Raw genomic sequence first — 25,141 nt, forward strand, 5'->3', positions numbered from 1 at the left:
ATAAAAAAAGAAGAAATCCATAAAATGGAGAAGAGTGTCCTTTATGTCCCTGCTTTTTGTTTATGTTGTTCAGAGAGCCAGAGAATAAAATATTTTCAATCAATTGAAGCATGCATTTCACTCAAGGCTGCTGAGCAAAATGATGTATTTCACCATAGACAAAATTATCCTTTAGAATGTTAGAGAAATGTGCAGTGTTTGCTGTGGCAGCCTGTTTATGGCCAAGAAAAGTAATGATATCTCCATGGAGGAAGAACATTTCCCTATACCTAACATGTTTTTTCAATAAAAAAGAGTAATGACAGTGAAGTTGAACTCCTGCCTATTTATTTTGATAAAGATTTATTTGTGATATCAGGGTAAATTTCTTTTTTTCAGTTTTTGTTTCCTTGAAATGATAGCCAAAATTTATATTATTTAGTAGTAGTGGGTTAGCTGTGATATGAGGAAATAGAAACACAAAGGAAACTCCAGGTGTTGCCCAGGTAATCACCTACCTAGGTGGACAGAAAAATATGGCATCAAGGAACTATAATTTCTTCAGTTTTGCCAGAGAAGAACCAAATGACAGATGATAATTTACATTAATTTGCACAGTCTAGCCAAGGTCATTATATAGTAACAGAAATACATTGAAACAGTGCATAAGAGATGGTTTCACATGAGCTGCTCATTGTTTCCAGTTACCCAGGATCACAGAAGCAGGGAGCAGTAGTTATCTTCCAGATATCACTGTAGCATATACATGACCAAGGGATTTCTATCAATATATAACCTCTCCTATTGGGAAAGAAGGACTGGTTGAGACTGCAACTAAGAAATTGTCATTTCCAAAAAATGTATTTTGCATAAAGAAATCATGACATTTTACAGTTACTGAAGTACACATTTGACATTTTTCAGAAAGTGATATTCTATTTTTTTTCTATATTGTTTGGAAAATTATTTTTGGAAATTAAGCTAATTTATAGCAAAATGCTATGAAGATTGCAATTCAAATAAATAGAACTTTTCCTAGCTATTGGAATGGAACTCCATTTCAGTCATGAATTGAAAAAACTTACCTTCAGTTTTTTTTAAATACTTATGCTTCATTTGGATTGGTACAAGCACTGAAGAATTTATTCACCAGGTTAAAATAGATATAAAAAATCCACCAGTCTTCAAATCTGCTCCTGTGACTGACTAAATCAATTAACAGAAAACCCTATTTATTTGTTCAAAAATCACTGTCTCTTAACTAAGCTATTTAAGCTATTTATTCTGCTTGCAAGAATTCCTACTTTTTTTTTTAATTTATTTTCTTTTTTCATTAATAGAAATACTGTGTAGATTCTGGCATGTGTCAAAATGGAGGAAATATAATGTAATGACAGATTTTTTCCTAAAAGTATTTTTAATGTGTTTGAAAGCAGAAGGAACCATCCTGAAAGATTTTTTTCCATAAAAATTCTGACTCAGCTGGCAGACTCAATACTTGTCATATTATGATGCTGCACACTTATTTTTGGATGCATATTCACATTTTAACTAAACTCACATAACCATCATTGAAATCATGATAATGATTTAATGTTTAACATTTTCACTCCAGGGTGGGGACATTGGGTCACGGCAGGGTGGAGCAGGAAGAGTAGCAATTTCAGTCCAAACCTCTTGGCTTAAAAGGCATGTGGATTTGAATTCAATGACTGTGTATAGTCAGGAGAATGTCACTTATTGTTAGAAGTCCTTCTAGACATTCAGGATTAAGAGAGATTTCAGTAGTCGCCTACTAGAAGAGAAATTTGTATCTGAACAAATGTAAGGTAGGGATTGGCAGAACAGCCCTCTTGGCATCCTTAGATATGCTTCCTGATTACTGTGCAAGACAGATTGAGAAATGAACAGTTGAATGTTTTTTGTAACCTTCACAGTAAATAATATAATTTTTCTGGGGAAAAATTTGATTTTGATACGAAGGCATTTTCATCAAAAACTGCTCTAATGACAATTTCCCCTCACAGCTCTACCTCTCAGCTGCATTAAGTGAGACATTTGAACAAGGACTGGAGGCTGCCAGTGGCACTGTTCAGAAATGACCCAGCACCAGCAGAACAGATCTGAGGTTGCTGTGCCATGTCCAGAGCCTCCCAAGCACAGCTGCTGACACCAGGTCGTGTACAGCAGGACAACTACGTGGCTCTCCTGAGAATCACTGCAGGATATATTTCCCAATCTACAGTACGGGTGTGGTCAGAAAGAGGAAACACCTACCACAGGGAGTTAAAATGAGCTGAGAAATTAGGATAAATGATGCAAAGCTAGAAAAGCTGTGCAAAGTTATTACTGCATAAGAACGCAGCTATGTAGATCATCAGTGGGTATATTTGGTCTGAATATTAGAGGTTTTCAGAGGACTGAGGTGTTGAAACAATCTCCCCGCAGGACCTTCCAGAAACCTAACTTTGTTTAAGATCAATACTGTGGATTTATGAACACAAATACTTCATTATCACAGTAAAAGAATGAGCTCTGGCCCAAGAGTTTCTTGTAGGCCCTGTGTTACACGTTTTCAGTGGCAATATTATGGTCAGAAACCAAATGGATGGGAATCCAGCTATAAGTAAGGTCTAGAGATCATGTGATGGTGTTTTCCTAAATATATTACATTTTGGCCATTAAATTGTGAAAGAAGACTAAAGTTAGTGGACAAAACATGAAAAATGACTAGCTGGTTAGATGAAAGACAGATTTACCTCTTCTCAAGACAAAGCAGAGGTTAATTGGATCTGTAGCAGGAAGGCATTAAGGAAGACATTATTAACATTTGCGTGCTTTGAATCCAAAGAAAAGAAAACATAAAATAGTATGACTATTAAAACATCCAAGGATTTTACACCATTGTAACACTACTAATAACATTGTTTAAGACAGCTAAATTTAAATATTAAAACAATAGCCATAGCAAAGGGAGGTCTCTAGTACAGTGCACAAGCAGGGAGAAGAAAAACATGTACAAGCAGTAAAATATGCCAGAGCAGAGCAAAGGATGGAAACAGGCAGAAAAGGTGCCTGCTAAAACAAGAATTCTGCAGAATAAGCTATGTCAGCTTGAGTTCTGATCCCAAAAAAAAAGGTTGTAAAAACGAAATGAGATAATCTCATTTCTTTTAGGGAATTGGACAGAGCAATGAGAAAAGAAAGATGATGAGGAAAGAAGAGAGTTTACCCTTCAACTCTCTTCCCCTGGGAAAAACCTTGACTGACTGTTCTTGGTCAAGCCTCAGGAGACGCCTCAGTGCCAACTAAAACCACATCAGTTCCAGGATACTGCACACTCATAGCTGGTTTAAGTTAAGATTGTCAAGGTCCCAGTATTTTGCATACGCAGTGGTAATGATTCTTGGTGTGTAAGAAGTAGCCATTGACAACACAATATTCTTTGTTAACAAGTGACAATCCAGAACAGTGTCATCCTAAAATTTTAAACTAGTCTGATTTGCTGGTTTTCTAAATAGTCCTATCATAGTAAAATCCAATTCCCTGATACATACTGATTTTCTTATACCTAGTTGTCACACAGTTAAAAAGCTTTTTTGCTTTTAACATTTGTGTGGGAATTTATATCAAAAAATTTTATAAGTCATCTAATCTAATAGAGTGTGTTTTCATTAAAAAAGTAGTTTCAGTTTTAAAATCAGGGAAAATTGAATTGCTCAAGGTTAAAAGTGCATAAATCATCAATTCATTTTCTGGTGGCCTTTCTTCCCTGTCTTATCTTCCCATTAATTTTTTTTTCTGAAGATTTCTGAAACACTAAAATCCATGTTGTTGAAAGACAGACAGTTCTAGTTGTGTTATAAAATAATTATTTCCTTTGGAAATATAAAAACAACTCACCAAAGCTATTCTAAACCTGCTTTTATGAACCTGATTCTCTGTTCATATACTTTGTCAACTCTGTTAAATTCTGGGAGCTACATAAGCTGTATTTCTGACCCTACAAGCTTAAAAATCCATTTTAGTGTGCCATATCTAATGTTTTCTATCTAAGAGAAGTCATTAACCAAAGCTAGTGTGTCAGATTGATATTTCAGGATGCATTTTGCGCTGAAGAACTGTTTCTCAATAAAAATGACAAGGAAAGGAGTTGTAGAGAATTTATCAAGAAGAACAATACAGGCAAATAATTCCTGAAATATTTTGTGTGCTATATATTAGCAAACAAATTATGTAAATTAAAAAGAGAATATACAGATTGGTCTTCTAGACTTTTGCTAAAATTTGAATTTATTAAATTTACTGGAAAACAAGAAAATGTACAACAGTATTCTCAGTTATCACTCTTTCTCATCCCTCTTAGTTTTTATATGCCAGGAAATCGATGAGGTCACACTCAAACCAAGCTGCATGTGGTGCAAGATTTCTATACTAAATTATGAGACAGCCATGACAGTAATAGTATTTTATTTTAATTTTATAGCATCATGAAAATGCTGTGATCAGGATCAGAACTTATTGTACCAGGTTACACACACATTAAAAATTATTATTTCTTCTCCACAGCAGGCATAATAAGAGATCAATGAATAAATATTCAGAAGATTTTTTATTTACTTTGAAATGTGCTTTAGGCAGGAAGTAAGGGAAGACGAGAATATCAGGGAGTGAATAGAAGGATAAATTCAGATGGAGGACTAAAGAAAGGCTGTTACAGGAGTCTCTGGCAAGTGTAGGAGAAAAAACTTTGGGGGTTGCGAGAAAAAAAAAAGCAGAAAGACTAAAGAAAGAACAAGAACAAAGAAGCTAGAAAATTAGTTGTTCAGTAAATTTTATTCTCATTGTCAAATGTGTAGCTTTAGGATTTATGTAGTACATAGTCATTCTGAAGACAAGATGATTAATTTTCTCATGGGTTTCTCTATGATGCCCAAATAGCAATATCAGAGTGCTTCACAAAAATTATTTAATCTTCATAGCACTCTAGTGATATGAAGAGATGGTGTAATTCCCTATTTTATAGGTACTGGAAGGAGACAAAGAGGTCAAGTGCACTCATGGATTTTTAGAGTCCACATTGAGGGCATAGAATCTGATTTTCCAGCATGCATTACAGAGCATTTTAAAGGTTCAATGCACTTTTGTGTGAGATCCATGAAAGTTGAACACTTCTGCAGAGGAGACCCCATGATCTCAGGTCAAGCCCAGAATATGATGAATGCACAGTTACTAACTACTCACAAGAGCTTGCTTAAATTCATGCAGAAATTCTTTATCAGATAAGGATAATTTTTTAGGGTAATATGCAGCTTAAAAATGGAGCCATCCCTTTATTTTTTCCCCTTTTCTTGACTGATCAATATCATCTTCCACAGCAAATAAATACTAAAAAGCCTTCCTCTTTTACAATCTGATCCATCATGCATGATGAATAAACTTTGCATCCAGTGCAAAGTATCTTAAACACACACAAATCTGCATACACTTCCATGATTCCAAATAATCATTTTTGCATGTTATCTTCAGTTAAAATGTCTGTCTCTTTGTCTAAGCTGGAAGAAAACAGGCCTGAATATTTTAAAAATCCCTGCAGAATAAAAGCTTCCAGATTCCTCCCGACCCAAACCATGCTTCACTGAACAGGCCCCCATGTGGTCAGAGAGCTCACAACCAGCTTTTGTATTTTGCACTTCTTTGATTTATGTCACTACCACCATATTAAAAATGTCTTACAACTCAAGTGGTGTTTTCCAGTCTCTGCTATCTGGCTATCATTACTAGTGTGTTGTACCTCTGCTGTCAGTTTAATTCACTGGAATACCTGTTCAGCTCCCAGCTTTTTGAAGGGCCATTAATTCAAGAAAAACTGACATAATTAAAAGTAATTTATTAACTTGTGTATCTGCCTTCCAATAACTGTTTGTACTGGGTGAAAGTCACTAGCACATAGTTATGACAGGTAGTACTTGAAAAATATAGAGGGACTTAAAAAATTAGAGGTTTTCTGTTTCTTTGTTCCCAGGTCTGGGAGATTAATTAATGACATGTTAAAGATTTGTTTTTAAAACTCTAGAAAGAAATTTGGAAACCCAGGGGGAGTCCTACAATGTGTGTAAATGAGGCACAGATTTTCCACTGTTGAATATCTTTTAAAAAAAACTCAGTTCTCAGTACCTGATCTACTGTATATAAAATATTACTCATGCACTATTTAATAATGGACTGCCCCACTTTATTAATCTATTACAATAATAATCTGAAATATTGCTGTGTGGGAAACTACAAGCAATTGATGATTTTCTGAAAGCAGTTACCTGAGGAGTTTCTTTTTACAGTTTAAATATTAGGAGTGCTTGGAAAGTGATGATTTGGAGATTTCTGTATAGTACCTTTCAAGTGAGAGTGAGCATGACTTTCTGGATGTAACATTTCATTTATTAGATGTATCTATTTCATTTTATTTATTTGACAGGAATCCTGTTAAAAATTTTGTGATGATTTTTGTTTTTACAGAAATTGAGAAAAGTGTCCACAAACAAGCTCTGTGTTCTTTAAAAAATTACTTCAAATAATGGATTCACCCAATCAGCCACTTCACTAAATCAGCATGTGTATGAATACATACATGGGTATGAGTAAAGCACTGATATTTTCTTCCTCAAAGCAAGGTGGGATGAAGAGCTCTTGTCCATACATCGGCAAACTCAACATTTTTGTTGGAACATGCAGTTTCAGAGCCCATACTTTTATCAGGGGCTTTTGCTTGTCTATCATGCCAAGCTGTGAAAGCTTCTGCTTTATTGAATACTCTACAATATCAAGTTGCTATCATGCCTCTTACCATTTGACAGTAGGGAAGGGCATGAAGGTTGCTTCAAGTCTATGTAGTGCTGAGCTTTTGTGCTTGTGCCATCAATGCTGTAGGAAATCATGTCTGCTGCCAGAGCCTATAATATCATACATCACTGAGTGGACAAAGAGAAGCATTTACTCAGTGCAGTAGCATTGTTGGGTACAGCAATTCCATGGGACAAAATGTTCACCTGTAAGAGGAACTTGCTAATATAGGGTTGAATACACTGAACTCCTGAAACTACTGAAAACAGTTTATAGAATTATTATGTGCAGTAACATATATATATAAATCTCAGATTGGTCTTCAGCAAGGGAAAAAGTCTGCAAGACTGTGATTGTAACTGAAAAAAAAATCCTGGGGATAACCTGCATTTGTCAGTATGGTTGAAATAAGATTGCAGAAAAACTTAATACATTGCCTGATGGAAACAGCTGGTTTTCAGGCAAATCAGGGTTTTTTACTGGCTTTGACATTACCTACAAATTCACCTGGGATAACTTGCGCTCCATTTATTTGGAAAAAAAAAAGCAAAACAAAAGGAGGAAAAAAAAAGCTGAGTTCTTTTAGGTCCACTAATTTACAATAATATTTAGGAATGGGGAATATTCCTAATGTTTATTGATACAATTCATAGCCATCTTCCTTTATTTACAGGGTTAAGTTAGAATGAGCTCATGTTCTTCATATTAGTCCTTACAGGCATGACATTTTTATACCACCACATAAGCACTTCCCCCCACCCCCCAAAGGTATTGCATCCATATGTTTCTCCCAAAAGCTTTCCACTTTCTAAAACTAGAAAAAAACTGCTGAAAATGGTGATTCTAATAAAATACATTAAAAAATACTGAAGTCAGCTGAAATATTTTAAGTGAATCTTCTTTCAAAGATAAGAAAGCCAAATAAGAAAAACAATTTTTTTGACCTTCTGTTTGCCCAATGAAACGTAATATAACTGTTAATAACAACTGACATGATCTCTTACAAAACAGATTCAGGCTGTTTACTCATTCCTTTTCCCTCTTGCCTTTGGCTAAATGGAAAAAGTGAAGATGTATAGAAAAGACAGTGTGTAAAATTACTTTAAAATGGTTTATGTTCTCAATATTTCAGCCTTTAATTTTCTAGTTTACAAACAAAAAGTTGTTTTTTTTTTTTTAATTGCTGCTTATGCTTGTGCGGACTGCATTCTGAGACAAGCCACATTCTTGCCTTCTCTCACATTATGGTAATAAATATTTGCAGGACAAACACTACCTTCAATTAAAGATGTGCATAAATGACAACTTAATTTGAAAACTAGGAGGTCACACAAATTGCAGTCAGTGAATATTTTTGCACTGTTGAATCTTTGTCACAGTATTAACATAGACAAAAGAAACAACCTGGTTTCAAGGATGACAGGTGAACATGAAGCCTCAACTGTGCAAACAGTAGATGGATTTCTCAGCTTGCTGATGGAACCAGAAAAAAAAAAAACTTGAAAAAACATAAATTGCATTAATCTAAAAAGAAATTATTCTCAAAAGAAAAAATCTTCATTGTTTTGATTATTATATTCCCTTTTAAACAAACAATTAGAATTTTAGGGCATAAAATTCTCACAGAATAAATGCTGACACTTCTGAGTAAGAAAGGAAAAACATGAGTTGCATGGAAAGCATACAGCATCAAATTATAACATTTTAAAAGTTTTTTTCACCTTTCCTTGTTAAAGCTCTGGCTAAAGTTGCATTAAATTCAGAGATATACTTTGGTATTACTAAACCTATTGCAGATTTTTTTAATAGAAATGAAATAAATGAAATAATCCAAAGAATCTCCAAATTTTCTCTGCTATCCACTTGCAGATATCCAACTCTACCTTTAAACAAAGACCTGGACCCATACTGAAGCAACAGCAAGAGGCTGAACTCAAAAAAAAAAAAAAAAAAAAAAAAAAAAAAAAAAAAAAAAAAAAAACCTGGAAGGAAAACAATCCATACAGTCCCAAATAATCAAATTACACTAGAGGAGATTGGATGCCCTATTTGGAGATAAGAATGAAAATAGTACCAAAGTTAAAAGTGTCCTAAATATTTTTACCACAAAAAAGAGAAGGGCAATGGTCTGACACTTTTGCTGTTTACAGTGTTTAGTGCAAGGCCCTGAAAGCTTTGTACTTCTGGAATCTGATTCTCTGTCCTGCTTTGTACTAGTTAACAGTAAGTGCAAGTTGAAAGTCTGTCCTCCCTTCCACTGCCATAGACATACCTAAACTATACCAAATCACAAAGAAACACAGAGAATAAATGTCCTTGTGGTTTGCTCTGTAAGATCATTACAGAGTATTTCTGGAGCCTGTGGGCTCCTCATGAATTTCAAGGAGAGTGTGTGATGCATACACAATTTCCCATCCTAAGAAACTTGTATGTCTCTTAGAAGAAGAAACGTCTTCCACTTTTCATCTGTTGTTAATTCAGTGTGCTTCTCTGCATAGATATTTAAATTCAATCCATATTACATGGAAATTCCTAGAAGGAAAGCATCTGATTGATTTCAGGCCATTTTTATTATACAGTGCTGACAAATATGAAAACAACACTTCCTAAGCCAAATTTGACTAGTATATACTGAGTCAGCTGAAGTCAGCTGAAATATTTTAAGTGAGTCTTCTCTCAGAGATAAGAAAGTCAACATGTTCATGGAACATGAATCAAACTCTCTTTGCATGGCAGGTGGCTGGAACAGTCAATTTTCCAAAACTTCTGATTCAGCAACAAAGATAGGTTGAATTCAATAACAATTCAGCAGACAATCTGGAAATACCTTTAAATGAGGAAGTGATAGAGTTAGCTTAGTTTTCCCAAATAAGGAGATAAGAACTAAGTAGTTATGTATTTTCAGAATTTATAAAATAAATTGTTGGCTCTGATTCAATTAATTTTAGATTCAGCTTTTCTCTGGGATACGTTTGCGGCAGAAGCTATCTCCTTTGATAATACTCAAACTGTTCTGGTTTTCCTTTTTGAATGCAACAGGAAATCTGGAATTTGTATATGATTCCTAATTTGAATGCAATTTATAAAAGGTATCCTTCAACTTTCACATTGGAACAAACAAACTAACTAACTGGTTTTAAGGATTACATTCTGATTTAAAATTTACCATTGAATAGACCATTTCCTTAAGCATTATTGTAAAGTGGTATTAGATTTATTTCTTAAGAAACTTTAGGTTATTCCATTTGAGCAACTTAAGTGATGCCTCAGATGAAAAAATATTAGTATGGCAAGAAAACTAATGAAAAAAGAAAATAAAGTGGATAAAAACCAGGCTACACATATTTTTGACATGTACAATCCTGAATCTTGCATTTCATCTAAATTTCTGTAACTTCACCTTTGCTTTCTTTATGCAATATGCTTCTACTCTGCTTTTTATGTACTCAGCCTATTTAATGTAAAACTCTCATTATTACTGAGTTTATTTAATGATATTTTTAGAATCCCTTAGTCATAGGTATAGGTGCTGTTCCATCACAGTATATAAGGAATAGTCAGACCATCATCAGCATTTGTTCAACACTGTCCCACCTACACAGAAGCTCTCCGCCCCGCTACACACACTTTCCACCTGGTTGCTTTGAGCCTGTCAATCATTCCTCCCATCTACTACAGTATTGGTGGAAAATATTGTGAAATATTTTATTAAGATGGGAAGTAAAGCTGCATTTTCACATTTACTCTGCCCAGTGTATGGTGGTCTAATGGTGACAGACAAAAATAATTTGCTTTCTGTATCTCATTTGCTGTTCAATTAAAAAAATATAACAATTTCTACAGCCCTATAAGATCATGGAATATATTTTCAATCATATTCCTTCTGGTAATAAATTGCCCGTTTGACAGGTCTCCATCCCATCCATGACACTTACAGTGGTTAGACTATTAAAACATTAGTTTTATTCAGGTCACACAAGACTGAGTTGTGTCTGTGTCTGCATACTGCATTACTAATGCCAGCAATAACACAAGTAGTGCTAGAAAAGCAGAGAAATTTACTCCAGAAATAGCACTCCTCTATTATGTATTTATTTATCCAATAAGGGATTTTGCCTAAAAGCACCCCAAAACAACCCAGCACCCCCATCTCTTGGGTACAAGTGGATTCAAGCAAGCTAGGATAAAATCCTTCTTACATTAAAAAAAAGTATCTTCCAATCTATAAGCCTTGATCACAAGTTTGAACCTTTGTAAAATAATTGCAATGTTACAATTTAATTTTTTTGTATTTCTGTGAAGTTTTAGCTTTTGTTTTTTCCATTTATGCAAAACTACTGGTACAAGGAGTTCCCTTGGAGCACTAAGCATAATGAATTCTGGCAGGAGCATGCAGATCCACAGAGATCCATCACTTTCTCTGTCATACAGGTGCCTCAGTAAAGAGCTCTTTTCCATATTTGTGACAGAGCACTCATGGCAGAACTGATGGAAATACAGATTGTGCTCCTAGGAAAGATGAGAATATCTAGTGAATATTAAAAAAAATGTAACTTTCTAAATAAATGTATATTGTCTAATTGCTACATATTTGTAAAATCCTGTATTTTTCAAGCATCATAATATCCTCACAACCTTTCACAATGAAAGAAGCAGGATCTTAAAAAGTGTTAAGAAACATCTGAAAATGCACCAAGGTTAACTTGCTGAAAGTTCTGCACTGGATCTGCAGTTATGAGCAGAACAAAAAACTGAATATAACATAACAGGAAAGCATAACCTCTTTCTCTCTTTCTGTGCATATTTACATATTTTTTCAGTTGATTTTTTTTTAATCCAGGTACAAGATTAACCTATATTAATTTGCTGTCCCGTGGGAATATTATGGGCTTCCATACAAAGCAGTGCATGTTCCTACTATGAGGTATATGAAGTATTTTAGATAGTTTGATCAGGCTAGATTGCTATGAAAAGCTGAGGCAGCTTAAAGTCTAGGTTTCAAAGACAGGATGACAAATAGGACTACTATGAAGTAGATGATGAAGAGAGGCACAAAAAAATTGCTCAAGTCTATAGCATCCTGGCCTGCATCACAAATATTGCGGACAGCAGGACCAGGGCAGTGATTATCCCCCTTGTATTCAGCACTGATGAGGTCACATCTTGAGTCCTGTGTCCAGTTCTGGCCCCTCACTACAAGAAAGACATTGAGGTGCTGGGGTGAGTCCAGAAAAGGGCAACAGGGCTGGTGAAGGGTCTGGAGCACAAGTCTGATGAGGAGCAGCTGAGGGAGCTGGGACTGTTTAATCTGGAGGAATGGAGGTTCAGGGGAGATCTCATTGCTCTCTTCAACTGCCTGAAAGGAAGCTGTAGCCAGGTTGGGGGTCTTCCAGGGAACCAGTGACAGGAAAAGCCTTCAAGCTGTGCTAGGAGAGGTTTAGATTCATTATTAGGAAAAATGTCTTCACCAGAAGAGTTTTCATGCAGTGGGAAGTGTTTGAGTCACCATCCCTGGAGTTATTTAAAAGGTGGGTAGTTGTAGCACTTAGGGACAGGGTTTCATGGTAGATTTGTCAGTGCTGGGTCAATGGTTGAACTTGATGATTTTGGAAGTCTTTTCTATGTGAACAATTTTATGATTCTAAATTTGGGTCAAGAATCTTATCATCTCCAAACTCTTTTCTCTCTGTATCCTTATTTAGAAGTATTCAACATTATATTAATTACTGTCTCTTCAGTCCACAGTCTGTGCCTTTTGGCTGTAGTTGCTTAAGTCTCGTAGTCATTGTTGGCATTATTATAAATTCTAATTTCAAATATAAATAGGAAAATTACCATATTGTTTTCCAGGTGTGTGACTTCTTATTGTTTGGGATACTGGAATTTCCAGGTTCTGATTTTAGCACAGTCTGCCTGTTGAATGGCTGGAAAATGGGAATAAGGATTCCTCTGGAGATCAACAGTCCTTTTGAGCCTACAAAAGACAGTGCCTTTGCCCCACCCAAATTAAAACTTCAGTTTCCCACTCAGCAATGCTCCAGGACACAGGCTGCCAGGACTGCCTCATGCCTCTCTACGAGGCTGGTGCAAACAAACAGTTCTTTTGCACAAGGTGTCCTGTAGCTGAAGACCTGTGTCTCCAGGTGAGGGAGCTACAGGAGGAAGTGAATAGGCTCTGTAGTATTTGGGGGAACAAGCAAGACTGGTTGTTTTCAGAGATGCTACAGTCTCAAGACCCTCAGGAGTTTCAAACATTAGCTGCAGCTGAGAAGCAGGTGGACCCAGAGCCCTGCAAGGTGAGTAGGCCATGGTCAGTTGAAGATGAAAGCTGAAAGTAATTCACTGTATGTACCAGAAGCAAAGGTGATCCTGATGAGCCCCTTCTAAGTCAGTACATCCTATGATTCCCTGATTCTATGGACTTTATTTTCTTTTCAGACTGTTTTTCCCTTTGTTTTCTTTTTTAAATATAATTTAATAATTTTGCAAAAAATCTTAGTCCAGAACTCTGGTTCAAAAAACTCTATCTCCATCTTTAATGCGTCATCAAAATTAGTCACCACTTTCTTCTTTATTTTGCAAATAGTAACTACTTTTTGTCTTTTAAATTGCATATTTTCTAAAAATATTTAATGCTATGAGGATTAACTTTCCCCATATAAGAAAATGATTATTTTATAAAAGTATGATCACCCTTTAAAAAAAACCCTACTGACTGGCATTTTGCTGGTATTGAAATGCTTAAAGTTTCTTTCTTTCTTTCTCCTAGAGTAAAGTTAATAAGCAACCAGTGACATAGAGTGTAGCTCCTGAAGCTAAATTTCTAAATAATCTTAAAAGGAAGGAGGAAAATTGCTCCTGACAAGCTGAAATTACATTATAAAGCCTCCCATATTTTGAAGAGCCATGACTTGTCCCAGGCATGAAGCTTATTTCAGTGTTTAACAAAACTTGTTTATAAAGAAAATATTTCCCCCAATATCAGTTTTCCGAAAGCATGCCCCTTAACCCCTGCTTTTTGTTTCTGTTCATTGTTGGCATGGAGACGAAGAGGCACTCCACTAGATTGATCAATGCATGGTAACATCAACACAACATTTTCAGTCAGGTTCCCAGGAGCCTTCCTCCTGAATCTGTCATTTTGATTCAGATAACTAAATCAGGCTAAGCACTGCAATGATAACGGATGACTTGCCTCATTAGCTGTCTCCTGCTGCTTTACTCTGTCAGGAAGCACCACAGTGGCTGTCTGGAGTTCCTGTGAGAGAGAACTTGCTTCCCTTACAATATTTTCCTATATTATGCTTTTCTTATTTCTATCAATTTTTTTGTATATACTCATGTACATAGAAAGATAAATGCAAGCAGTGTTTAATGAATATTTAATTAAGAGGAAGCAGAGTTGAAAAATTCTTTATCAAGGTCTAAAATTTAATCATATAAAAATATACATTTCATAGGATCCTGGTAATACAGTTATATTATTTTATATTCACTGTCTCAAACTCTGATTCCTTTAAAATGGATCCTCTTTTGCTAAAGCACTTTGCTTATCTGAACATTCAATGAATCAATTACCCTAATTGCACTAACATACAATAATTAAAATCTTAAGAATCAGTCATAGATGAGTAGTTTGAATTTTAAATATGCTGTTGAATAAATAAACTGCATAAAATAAAACCTGCAAATGATAAAACAGATTTTCAGTTGTAGCTATTAAAAAGACCACAGACATATCCCAGTATGAATCCAAGGTAAAGAAAATGAAACCAAGTGTATATTTAGCCAAGTTGCCAATGCACACAAAAAGATAGTAGCTGCATTTGTTTCTTTTTAATTGTGCTTATGGGCAGGTGTTTAAATAAAGGAAAAAAAAAAAAACACCAAAAACAAAACAAACAAACAAAAAAACCTCCACAAAAAAAAAAAAAAAAAAAAAAAAAAAACACAAACCAAAGCAACAACAACAAAATAAAACCTAACTAAAAACCTCAAACAACCAACAAAAAAACCAAAATAACAATCAACTACATTTATTAAATAAGTCACAAACCATGGTCTTCTAACTTGTACTACCACTACCATATTTTTCATATATTTGTGCCATATACTGACCATAAACTAATACAAATTATTAAAATGATAATATGCTAAAATAACAGTCTCTGTCATATCTCTAGTTGAAAATAGACATCTTCCTTTGAATTTCAAAGGAAGATATTTATTTTATTAACTGAGAAGCCTTGCGTTGAAATACCATTCTGTGAGTGCCAGCTAATCTCAGCTTCCTTGAGCTGGCAGGTTGGTTATACAAGAAATGAGAAAATCTTGGCATTAGCCATTTGACTCCACTCCCTGGCACTTCAGTTTTAAACTCAAGCAAAGAGGTCCAATAAAATATTTAAACTGGGTTAGAGAAACCCAGTTTCTTTTCCATTTTCAGTCATGGGATACTTGCACATTCTTGTCATGGCACCTGGGTTAGATTCACTGGTCAGACTGAGAGGGTTACACTGCAGTATTTGGAGGACTCCTTGCCTGCCAGAGTACTCTTAGAATTCTCAGTCACCTGAGTAACTATGAGCCAGAAATGGATAAGGAAATCTCTGCATTTCTCTTCCATCGCTGTCTAGTTCTTGATATCACCTACCAGCATGACATATATGTACTAAAAATCCAGTGAGATTCATAAAGTGCCTAAACTCTGGATAGCTCATTCAAAAAGCTCACTAAAGCTTTTATGGAGTGTACTTTATATTTAGGGTGGGTAAAAATACACTCAGTATTTGGTGTAACTCAATAATTTCTTTTTCACTAAGCATTTTTCCCTATTGCCATGTCTCTAGAGTTATAATTATTCCTTGAATTATTTTGGAGAATATAATGAAGTGGTTCAGGCTGGTATAATTTCATATGTCTGTATTGGTTTTGGCTAAGGACAGGGTTAATTTTTTCAGTAACCATGAGGGGGTGGAGCCTTAATTCATTCAAAATCCTAATGTTATTTGATACCATCTAACATCATTGCCAGTAATGGGGGAAAGACACTCACTCGTGCTTATGGGAAGAAAGGATATTCCTTTGGTGGGAAAGCAGAGGTAGAGGTCCATCCACCATTGTTGTTTCATGGTCCTAGGCTTGGTGAGCATTTTGTGTGAAAATCACCCTCTCTTCGCACATTTTTTGTCATTTGTATTGTTACTGTAGCTTTTCATTTTCTTATCTCATTACTGTTTCCAGTCAATTGTTCTTATCTCAACCCATGATCTTTGCCTTTTGTGCCTCCAACTCTCCTCACCATCCACCCCAAGGCAGAAGGGGAAAGGGAAGGGAAGGGAAGGGAAGGGAAGGGAAGGGAAGGGAAGGAAGGGAAGGGAAGGGAAGGGAAGGGAAGGGAAGGGAAGGGAAGGGAAGGGAGCGGTGTCAGCATGGTTTGGGTGGGAGCACTAACCTCTCCTAAACCACAACAGTGGCAGAACAAGTAAAATGTGTTACTGCTAAGTTTAAATCTCCTTCTAGCTTTCAATCATTACATGCCCATAGTTAAAATCAATACAGAAGGAAACCATGAGACAAAGACCACTTTTCATATTTTCTAGGGGGATAAAGTAGAAAGAAACATGTTTTCTGCAATTTTTACTGGATAGGAATGAATTACTTTAACTATGTAATGCATATGATTCAAAATTTAGAATATTTGAACATTTAAAAACTACCTCACAGAGTAGTCAGATAAGTTATTTATGGTATAGGAATGAAAAATAGTTGATTATAAATATTCTGGACTTTTCGATATCTATGAGTACTATGCCATTTCCCTTTCAAATTACTCTGATGTAGTGAAGTAGAATAGAAATGAGTAATCTTACCACTATTTCACTTTAGGATAAAGAAAACATGGGGTAAAATTGTGTAAAGATCTATATGTAGATTTTTATTCATTATATATTAGATTGTGTATATCAGTCATTATTGAATAATATACTATAAAACATTACTAAGGCAGTTTTTAGGGGAAAAAATCATAAAGCTGAATTTTTGAGACATCAAAGCTATTAATAATTCTCAGCAAACTTTGAGAAGAGTTTAATGGTTTTTATCTTTAGCATGTTTAAAGTTTTCTCATTTCATTTTTTTTCAACGTTCTATCTGAATGCATGCTTGACAGTTTAATCACTTGCCTCTCTGATCGACTCAGTGCTAGGAGCATACCTTGGGAGATAGAAAAAATTGTCTTGAAAAAACATAACTCCAGTGATTGGGGCTATATAAACAGTGGCAGGACCAATTATCTCTATGTCATTCAGGTGGATACATGCAAATCAGATGGGGGGGGCGGGTAGTTGTTGTATCAGTCTTACATTTTAAAACCTCGTTTTGTGTCTTCTTGTCCTCTGTTCCCTTGTTCACTGTTCAGAGTCTTCTGTTCTCTTGTTCTAGAGCAAAGTTATTAGAGACCTCAAATAATTCTCACTGCTCTCCTCTGGAAGCTCTTCAAGGGATCTTAGTTTCTCCAAAGGTGTGATGTTCTAATCTGTTTGCAGTACACTTGCTGGGTGTGCTACAGAAAACAAAGAACTATGTCACATGTCATGCAGGCTTAATTCCTGCCACAAATACTTTTATAAGATTGGCACCTTTTATTGACTCTTCTTTTATGAACAGACTTGAAGTTCTCATTCTATGCTTAAACAGTCTGTATTTCTTTTATTCTCAAATGCTTTGCACTTGTCCCCACTTTTCTGGTTTTTTATTTCTGTTATTTTTTTTTCTTTGTTTTTCCAGGACGTTTGTCTTCTTTGCCACAAATACATGTATCTAAGCAAATCCCTTCAATTTTCATGCTGACTTAATATAAAGAAGTACCACCTATGTTCTATCATATAGATTATTTATGGAACAAATAAATAGGTCAAGACTAAGGCAAGATCTCTGCTGAATCACATTCACTACACCTCCACATTTTGCTAATGATTTTAACTTCTCTCTGCACAGTTCATCAACCACGTTTGCATTCTCTATTAAAAAGCAGACCATAGTAAGGCCAAGATACAGAATATTTTTCTTTCTCCATATATCAACTGCTCCCTTTAGCACACAGAAGGAACTTTGATTGTTTAACATAATGTTGCTTCAAACTGCTGTAGCAGAGGTAGATCAGAGCTGAAGGCTGTATAAATTTGTGTTCCACTTCACCTGTGTCAATAAGCTGTTTTGCAATGAGTTTGTGTCTGCATGTTTACATTGACATGTCCTAAGGTAGTTCCTTTTAGGATTTCTTGGTGTAATAAAACCCTGACTTCATAATTATGCCATGATGTTTAATGGTCCATTTCTTCCCTTGCCTGGTGTTTGAAATCTGACGCTCCTTCCTCTTTGAAAGAGAATTATTAGATGGGACCCAGAAGTCATTTCCTAGACTGTGTGTGTGTGAGAGAAGTTACCAGCTTCTTCACTGTTGACAGCAATATTTCCTTTCCCAATTAATGTGTATCACTGTTCCAATCTGACTTACATTTTAACATGCTGAAACATCTTCCTGACTGCCTGTGAGTTTATCATGAGTGTAAGGATACAGCTTACATACCAGCTCCTAATACTGCCCAACCCTGAGTATGGACCTCTTGAAGTCAGGAGCTTGATTTTTAATTAATGAGGTTTGAAAGAGTAAATGGTAAGCCTCCATACTTATTTTTGAACTAGAATATTGTCCCACCTGTCCCTGGTAGGTAGGAAAGCTCAATATATCTCATTTTTAAAATTAAAGCTGAGGTGTTTCTCTAATCTCTTTATTTCAGCAACTAGGGTTTTAAGAGAAACTGTCTCCATCATGAAACTTGTCATGTAACAGAACCAAGTTCATATTTTCACAGTGAATATTTCTCTTTGTGGTTTGAGCAGTTTCTAGCAAAAAAACCTACTTTCCATTAAAAAAAAAATAATCCCCAAGCTGTCATCCTCCCACCACTGGATTTACCAGCATAGAGTAGAGGATTTCTTGCACAATATTCTGAGCAATTCCTGGAACTGATATTTTGCAATTGCCTTAACCTCTCTACAAAGTGACTTCTTAATGCATATTTCCCCCACACATTCACATAAGATTAGTATTCTCTTTTTGCTAAAGAAAGATTAAGATGATCACTGTCTTAAAGTCTTTGATTCCTTCTTTTCAGCTGTAGTTCCTCCTACAGTAAATAATACTTAGTGAATTGAATAAAGTCCCATTATTCTTTGTCAAGATACCATAGTAAATTGAGCCACAGTGATTTTCTTGACTCAAAACACCTGTTACTTATATCCTGCACAAACTGAGAAATGCCTGTGGTTAGAAAGACTTTATCTCTCAAATAGGAGGTGTTATAATTATGGTGTCTCCTTCCAAATTTAATCAGAGCAAAAAAAGAATCTGCTTACTCTTTAAAGCCTTTTGCTGTGCAGGGTTTATGAAACCTTTGAGCTTTTTGTCTAACACATATTTAGAATAGAATAGACTAGAATAGACTACCAAACTAGACTAGACTAGAAAGGAGTGGAGTGGAATGGAATGGAATGGAATGGCATAGACATTTCTGTTCCCATGCTGCTCTTAAAGTCAACAGCTTGCACAGTGTTTCATTGAAGGTGATTTTCTTGGATGAAATCTCTGTCTCTATCTGCATAGTCCTGCTAGTTTACATATATCTACTATTTCCAAAACTACTTAATATACTGAAGATATTCTTAGTACATCTTCCCATAAGATTATTTATTATCCATCTCAAAGTATCAGTATGATTGTGTGTGCTTCAGAATAATCTACTGAATGCTGGCTTTACAGTACTGACTGTATTTTGTCTTCCCAAATAATTGACCCTAAACTCCAGAATTATTTTGTGTGTCAAATGCCTCATATTCCTGTAACTCACATGCTATTTGATTCAAGTGTTTGTAGCATAGAAATGTATGTGTGTGCACTATAAACAAGAAGAGTGCATTTTTGTTTCCAAATAAAATAGAAATTCTAGCTGGAATGCTTGAGACATCTCTATACTTGTAGTTCCAAGTGTTTGTAGTCTGAAAACGGGTTCCTATTCTAAATCCAATTCTGTTTTTTTCTGCTATCCTAAAATTGCCAACCTTTGTTTCTGCCCTCAAAGAAACTGTATTAGAAATTCTATAAAACATCAGTTTCTTGGGCTTGTTACCAAGGGCAGGGATATATAGTCACTATTAAAATCACTTTTGTAACTAATATTTTTGCAATAAGGGCACCGATCTAACTGCAAAAACCTGGAGCCGCAGAGGGAAAAAAAAAATCTGTCACTAACATATCATGTTATTGAATTAAAGTTGCCTTTCAGTCTGGCTGAATTGGGAGATTTGCTGTTTTGGGTAAGGTCTGCAGGAGTCACAGTTTCCTCTACACATTTTGGAAGTGTTCTTTAGACTGCAATTACCAGAGTTGAATATTGAAAAGCATCAACAACTACAGAAGGGTTTGCAACCTTTGCAAGACTCTGTAGACTGTGAGGAGGAATACTTACATTCTTTCATTTCATTACATTGTATACTTTAGATCATTGTAGGTTAAAAGAAAATAATTTTGAGAATTCAAGGAGAGATATGATAGTAGGTTTTCTGAAGGGCTTAAACATTTCCTTAGAGATTTAAGCAAGCTTAATTCACAATCCAGTGGTGAAAGGGAAAAGGTATGGAAGTCATACAGGATAAAAATGAATACTGTAAATAATTGTGCCCTCCTTAGCATTTACTATTATAGTCTTTGTTTCAATCTTCAATTCTTTTACATCTAGAAAGGACTGAGACACATGAAAGGAACAATTATTTCAATGTTGTTATTCAGATAAGCTTCCAAAAAAAGTTGTACTTATTTCTTCCTTTATTCAAAACTGTTTTGCCCAAGTTTGACAATATATAAACCAGAAAAATACTTGTTGTGAATAAGTGAAAACAGTTATTAAGAATATGCATGCCATACATCTATATATCCTTGCAGCCTCCCCCTGAATGCTGGAATAATATTTCAAATTAAAGGGCACAAAAAATTTACATTTTAAGTTTTGTAGTGGTATTTATTAAATATATTGAGTACAGAAAATAAACATTGAACACATGATCATGGGTGAAAGTTCTTCCCAAAGTTTTCAAGTCCTGTATAAGCAGGACCATGTATGTATCAGACTTTATTTGTCTCAAACTGCTTTCACTAGCCAGGGAAGTTAAAGTCTACTTTTCTTAACCTGTGCCATGTTAGGACTAGACTGAGATTGTGTATTCTTACTCCTTTAATTATTTTTTAAGATATCCATGTGGTCCTCCACTTGCTGCATCATATATCAACTCTACTCCTTTATCACTTGTAAGTACAAAGCAGAACACAAGGCAAAACTCTGACTACAAGTACCTGAGTTTTGACAGGGTTATGTTTGAGGCCTCTCAATTGTTTACAGATAATTGAGACATTTTGTAAAATTTAAATATAAATAATTTCTTGCCTCCATCAGAATTGCTGCAAGAGTTCAGAGAAGGGAAACAACCTTTGGAAATATCTATTAAGCAATTAAGAAATTCTTCCTGGGACTTAAGTGGGCCTAGAAAGCAAGCAACCACCATGATAAGTCAAGCTGGGAGAAGCCCTTGCCAGTGTAATTGTGCACATTTGTAGACTCATAGTTCTAGGGACAAAGATCACAATATCTTTCATATTTTCTATTTTTTTCTGTATTAATATTTTTGTTTGTTTGTTTGTTTTCAGGAGGGGAACATTGTTAATTGATATAAAGAGATAAGATGATAAAGTGATGGCGGGGAACAGTGGGTGAGTGTAGAGTTATAAATTTACTAAAACTGATAATTTTCTTCCCTAGAAACACTCTGCTAACAGAGCATTAATGGCAACTAGGTTATGAGAAAAATTATTCAAAATATATTTATTACTAAGCTGCTACTTAATAATATGTTATCTCCTTAACCTATTCCTTCCTTAGCTGCTTCAAGCACAAGGAGTCTAGGAGAACATAGAAGATTTTGTATCCCATAGCACTCACTGGAGCATGTTGTGTTGGAAAATAAAAAAAGCAATGTGCCTAGTTTGCTTGTCTTTATGATCCCAACAAACTGTGTGAACATTTCTTTTAAAGGGAGAACATTAAAGATGAATGGATTTCCTTTTGGAGATTTGCAGGTATTGTATTTGTCAGTAAGGTAATCAATAAATCAAAAAGCAGGAGAGTAATAAAGAGAAAAAAGGATTAGCATTTGCATTTCACCTCAAAATTATTTTGTAGTTTGTAAACCTATGCAAAGCAAATTGCAGTGGCAGTAAGACCTCTAAGGATTCATAGGATTGTACTAAGTTTATACTACTTCATCTCAAAACACCTATTTTTCCTGATATTTTGGGGCTACACACAAACACTAAAACATCAGAAAATCTAAGTTGCAGGTAACAAGCATCTAGACATTAATTTATCATATTTTGAGCTTCCAAACATCAGTTCTGATAATATAGATAGATAATGTATTTATATAGGTGTGTGTATATATATACATACATACATATATATGTATGGTATGGGTCACATACATATATATGTGTGTGCATATGTGTGTGTTTGTATTTTACACAATAAAAAATTTTGAATCCTTTTCTCAGTGAGGTTTGGCCTTAACTGGTTAGCAATGCTTGATTTTAGCCCTTGTCCCAGGTGACATTTAATGAGCAAAAGGATTTTGTCAAAATAATCTAAGTTTGAAAACAGAGGATTTTATATTCTGTATTCAAATATACATAATTTAGTAGTGGTTCTGAACTGTAGATATGAAAATATATAAGGGCTGAAATACTTTATTTGAGTTGGTCATAATAAACTAAGATATTGATCAGATATTATTCTGTGGGTTGATAATACAATTTTTCTTGTTTGATATTGCGATATTACTGCAACACAACCACAAAAAATATTATTTTGGAACATATGGAAAAAAAGTCAGAAAGCCAACAGTATTTCTTTTAATAACCCAAATGCTTTATAATTTGGCACATAGAGGCTAAAATGGAGATAAGTCTGTAATTCTTTGTTTCTTGGTCTGTAGCTAATGAAGTTTCTTCTTGCTCATAATTTTTAATCTATTTTCTTGCAGCTCCCAGAATTTTCTATCCACTTGGATCCATACCATATGTAATTCTTCTTGCTTTGTACCCTCAGTTATAGAATGCAGATTCATGTTTCAGTCAGTCTTTAACTTCTTTACTTGTTTGGCCTTCTTTCCTCCTGATAGGAATAGAATAAGTTTGTTCTTTTGTCTGTGACCTTACGTGTATGATTTTTTTCCTCATTTTAAAGCTTAAAAAGCAATTTGATTACAGGCTTTTTCCTGTGCAAACACATGTTTATTTATTGCTTGAGAAGGGCTTGTGTGTCCTGGATGATATTATCTGTAGCAGTAGCTACTGCAACATCAGTTTTGTAGGACAGATACACGCTGGCTTGTCACTTGTCTTAGTCCTGGCATCCCTTGGGGGTATTTTGGATCATATTGATGTTTATTTCAGGTGCTCATTCTGATAATCTTTAACAAGGTCATAAATAACTCAGTTACTCAGCTGTTTTACTCCTGTTTCAATTGCATTCTCTTGCAGATAAAAGTTTTTTTCTTGTTGTTGTTAAATGCTTTGGCCTTTCTTTTTTAATATTGTCTTTTTTGTTTTCCTGTATCATGCTGTATTTGTATACATTTTTGACAAAACAGAACTGTTTTCTATTCTCCTGTATTTCTCCATAATTATACTCTAGTACTAAACAAATTTGAAATATACAAATAATGGATGGAAACTAGCTACATAAGCCCCCTGTGCTGAAAGATATTGCACTGTGAAGGACTTTATTATTACATGTAATTGGATTCTAACATTGAAAATAAATGTTAAACATTAAAAGGATATTATTTAAAACAATGAATAATTATGATTTCCATTTCTTTTTCTATGGACATTTGAGAACAGATAGTATTGCTCATGCATTTAACTTTTTTCTCTATTGCTCTCTGGGGCTTGTTCCATGAAAAGAAATGAATAGACAAATGAGTCAAGTATAAAACCACACAATAATGCTCAAAGCTTGTTCAACAAACATGTAAGTGAAAATAAGGCAATCCATTGCTTTTACTCAGCAAATACCATGGCTTTTGATAGCACTTTTTAAGAAAAGCTCCACTGTGCTCTAAAAATACCATCAGTCTTTGGAGTACTGCTGCAAAATATCTTTGGTATGTATTGTTCCTGTTTGAGAAAAGAGAACATTTTTGCAGAAATGCCAATTATATTTAAAAAAAATTAATCTGACATCTCCCAGAAGTTTGCATGCTGCTGAATAGCAACATTTGTCCTCAGCAATTCAAAACACATTACAAAGCAAGGATGAAAGAAAAGAATTATGAGATGAAAAATTAATTTACATAGATGTCATATACATTATGTGTTGCATTTGGTGAAAAGCAGATATTGCAATAGACATTTGGAATCCTCTCCAGAATTTCGATTTAGGTGCTCTGGATAATTCATTTCTCTGGATAGTTCATTTTTGTCAAACTTTTTATGAGGCAGGAACTATTTTGTCATTAATCTAGAGTTGAACTCCACACTTCATTTCTACCTAAACTCATGCTAACATTGCATGGATTGCTTCAATACTGCTATTGGCAGAATGAAAACATTTTAAAAAATTTAAAAGAATCTCCATCCTCCTGAAGATATGAGAACGATTTCAGATTCTGTCTACATAAAGCAACCTCCAAAAGGGAAACTAAATACTTGTGAAAAGTCTCCTAAACTAAACAAAATTTAGACTTTTTGTTTTCCTTATCTCAGCTGTGAGCTGCATCCTTGATGTCTGATGAATATATGCAATGCATTCAGCCTGAATTTTTGAGAGTTGAAGTTACATTTTCCCAAGCCACAGCATTCTGTTTTACGTAGCAGGAAGTATGCAAAGGACAAGATATCAAGAATTCAAATCATACCTTGAGTGAAGGGAGCATAGTGACTTAACAAATATATATCTGTCTTGTAACTTTTCTCTTGTTCTTTCTTTTAATCTTTTGACTTTAGGTAATATCAGTTATTGAAAATAGCAAAAGCCTTACACCTTATCATCTTCTGATTACGGAAGGCTACATAGTCCAATTTGGTACCACATTAAATTTACAACATCTTTCAAAATGGCTTTAAATCCCTAATTTGGTTATCTACTTCACTCATTATATATACCAAAATACATAAAAGCATAATTTTAAGTACTAATTTATAAATAACAGT

This window comes from Vidua chalybeata, chromosome 3 (genome assembly GCF_026979565.1).
Source record: "Vidua chalybeata isolate OUT-0048 chromosome 3, bVidCha1 merged haplotype, whole genome shotgun sequence".
Lineage (NCBI taxonomy): Eukaryota > Metazoa > Chordata > Aves > Passeriformes > Viduidae > Vidua > Vidua chalybeata.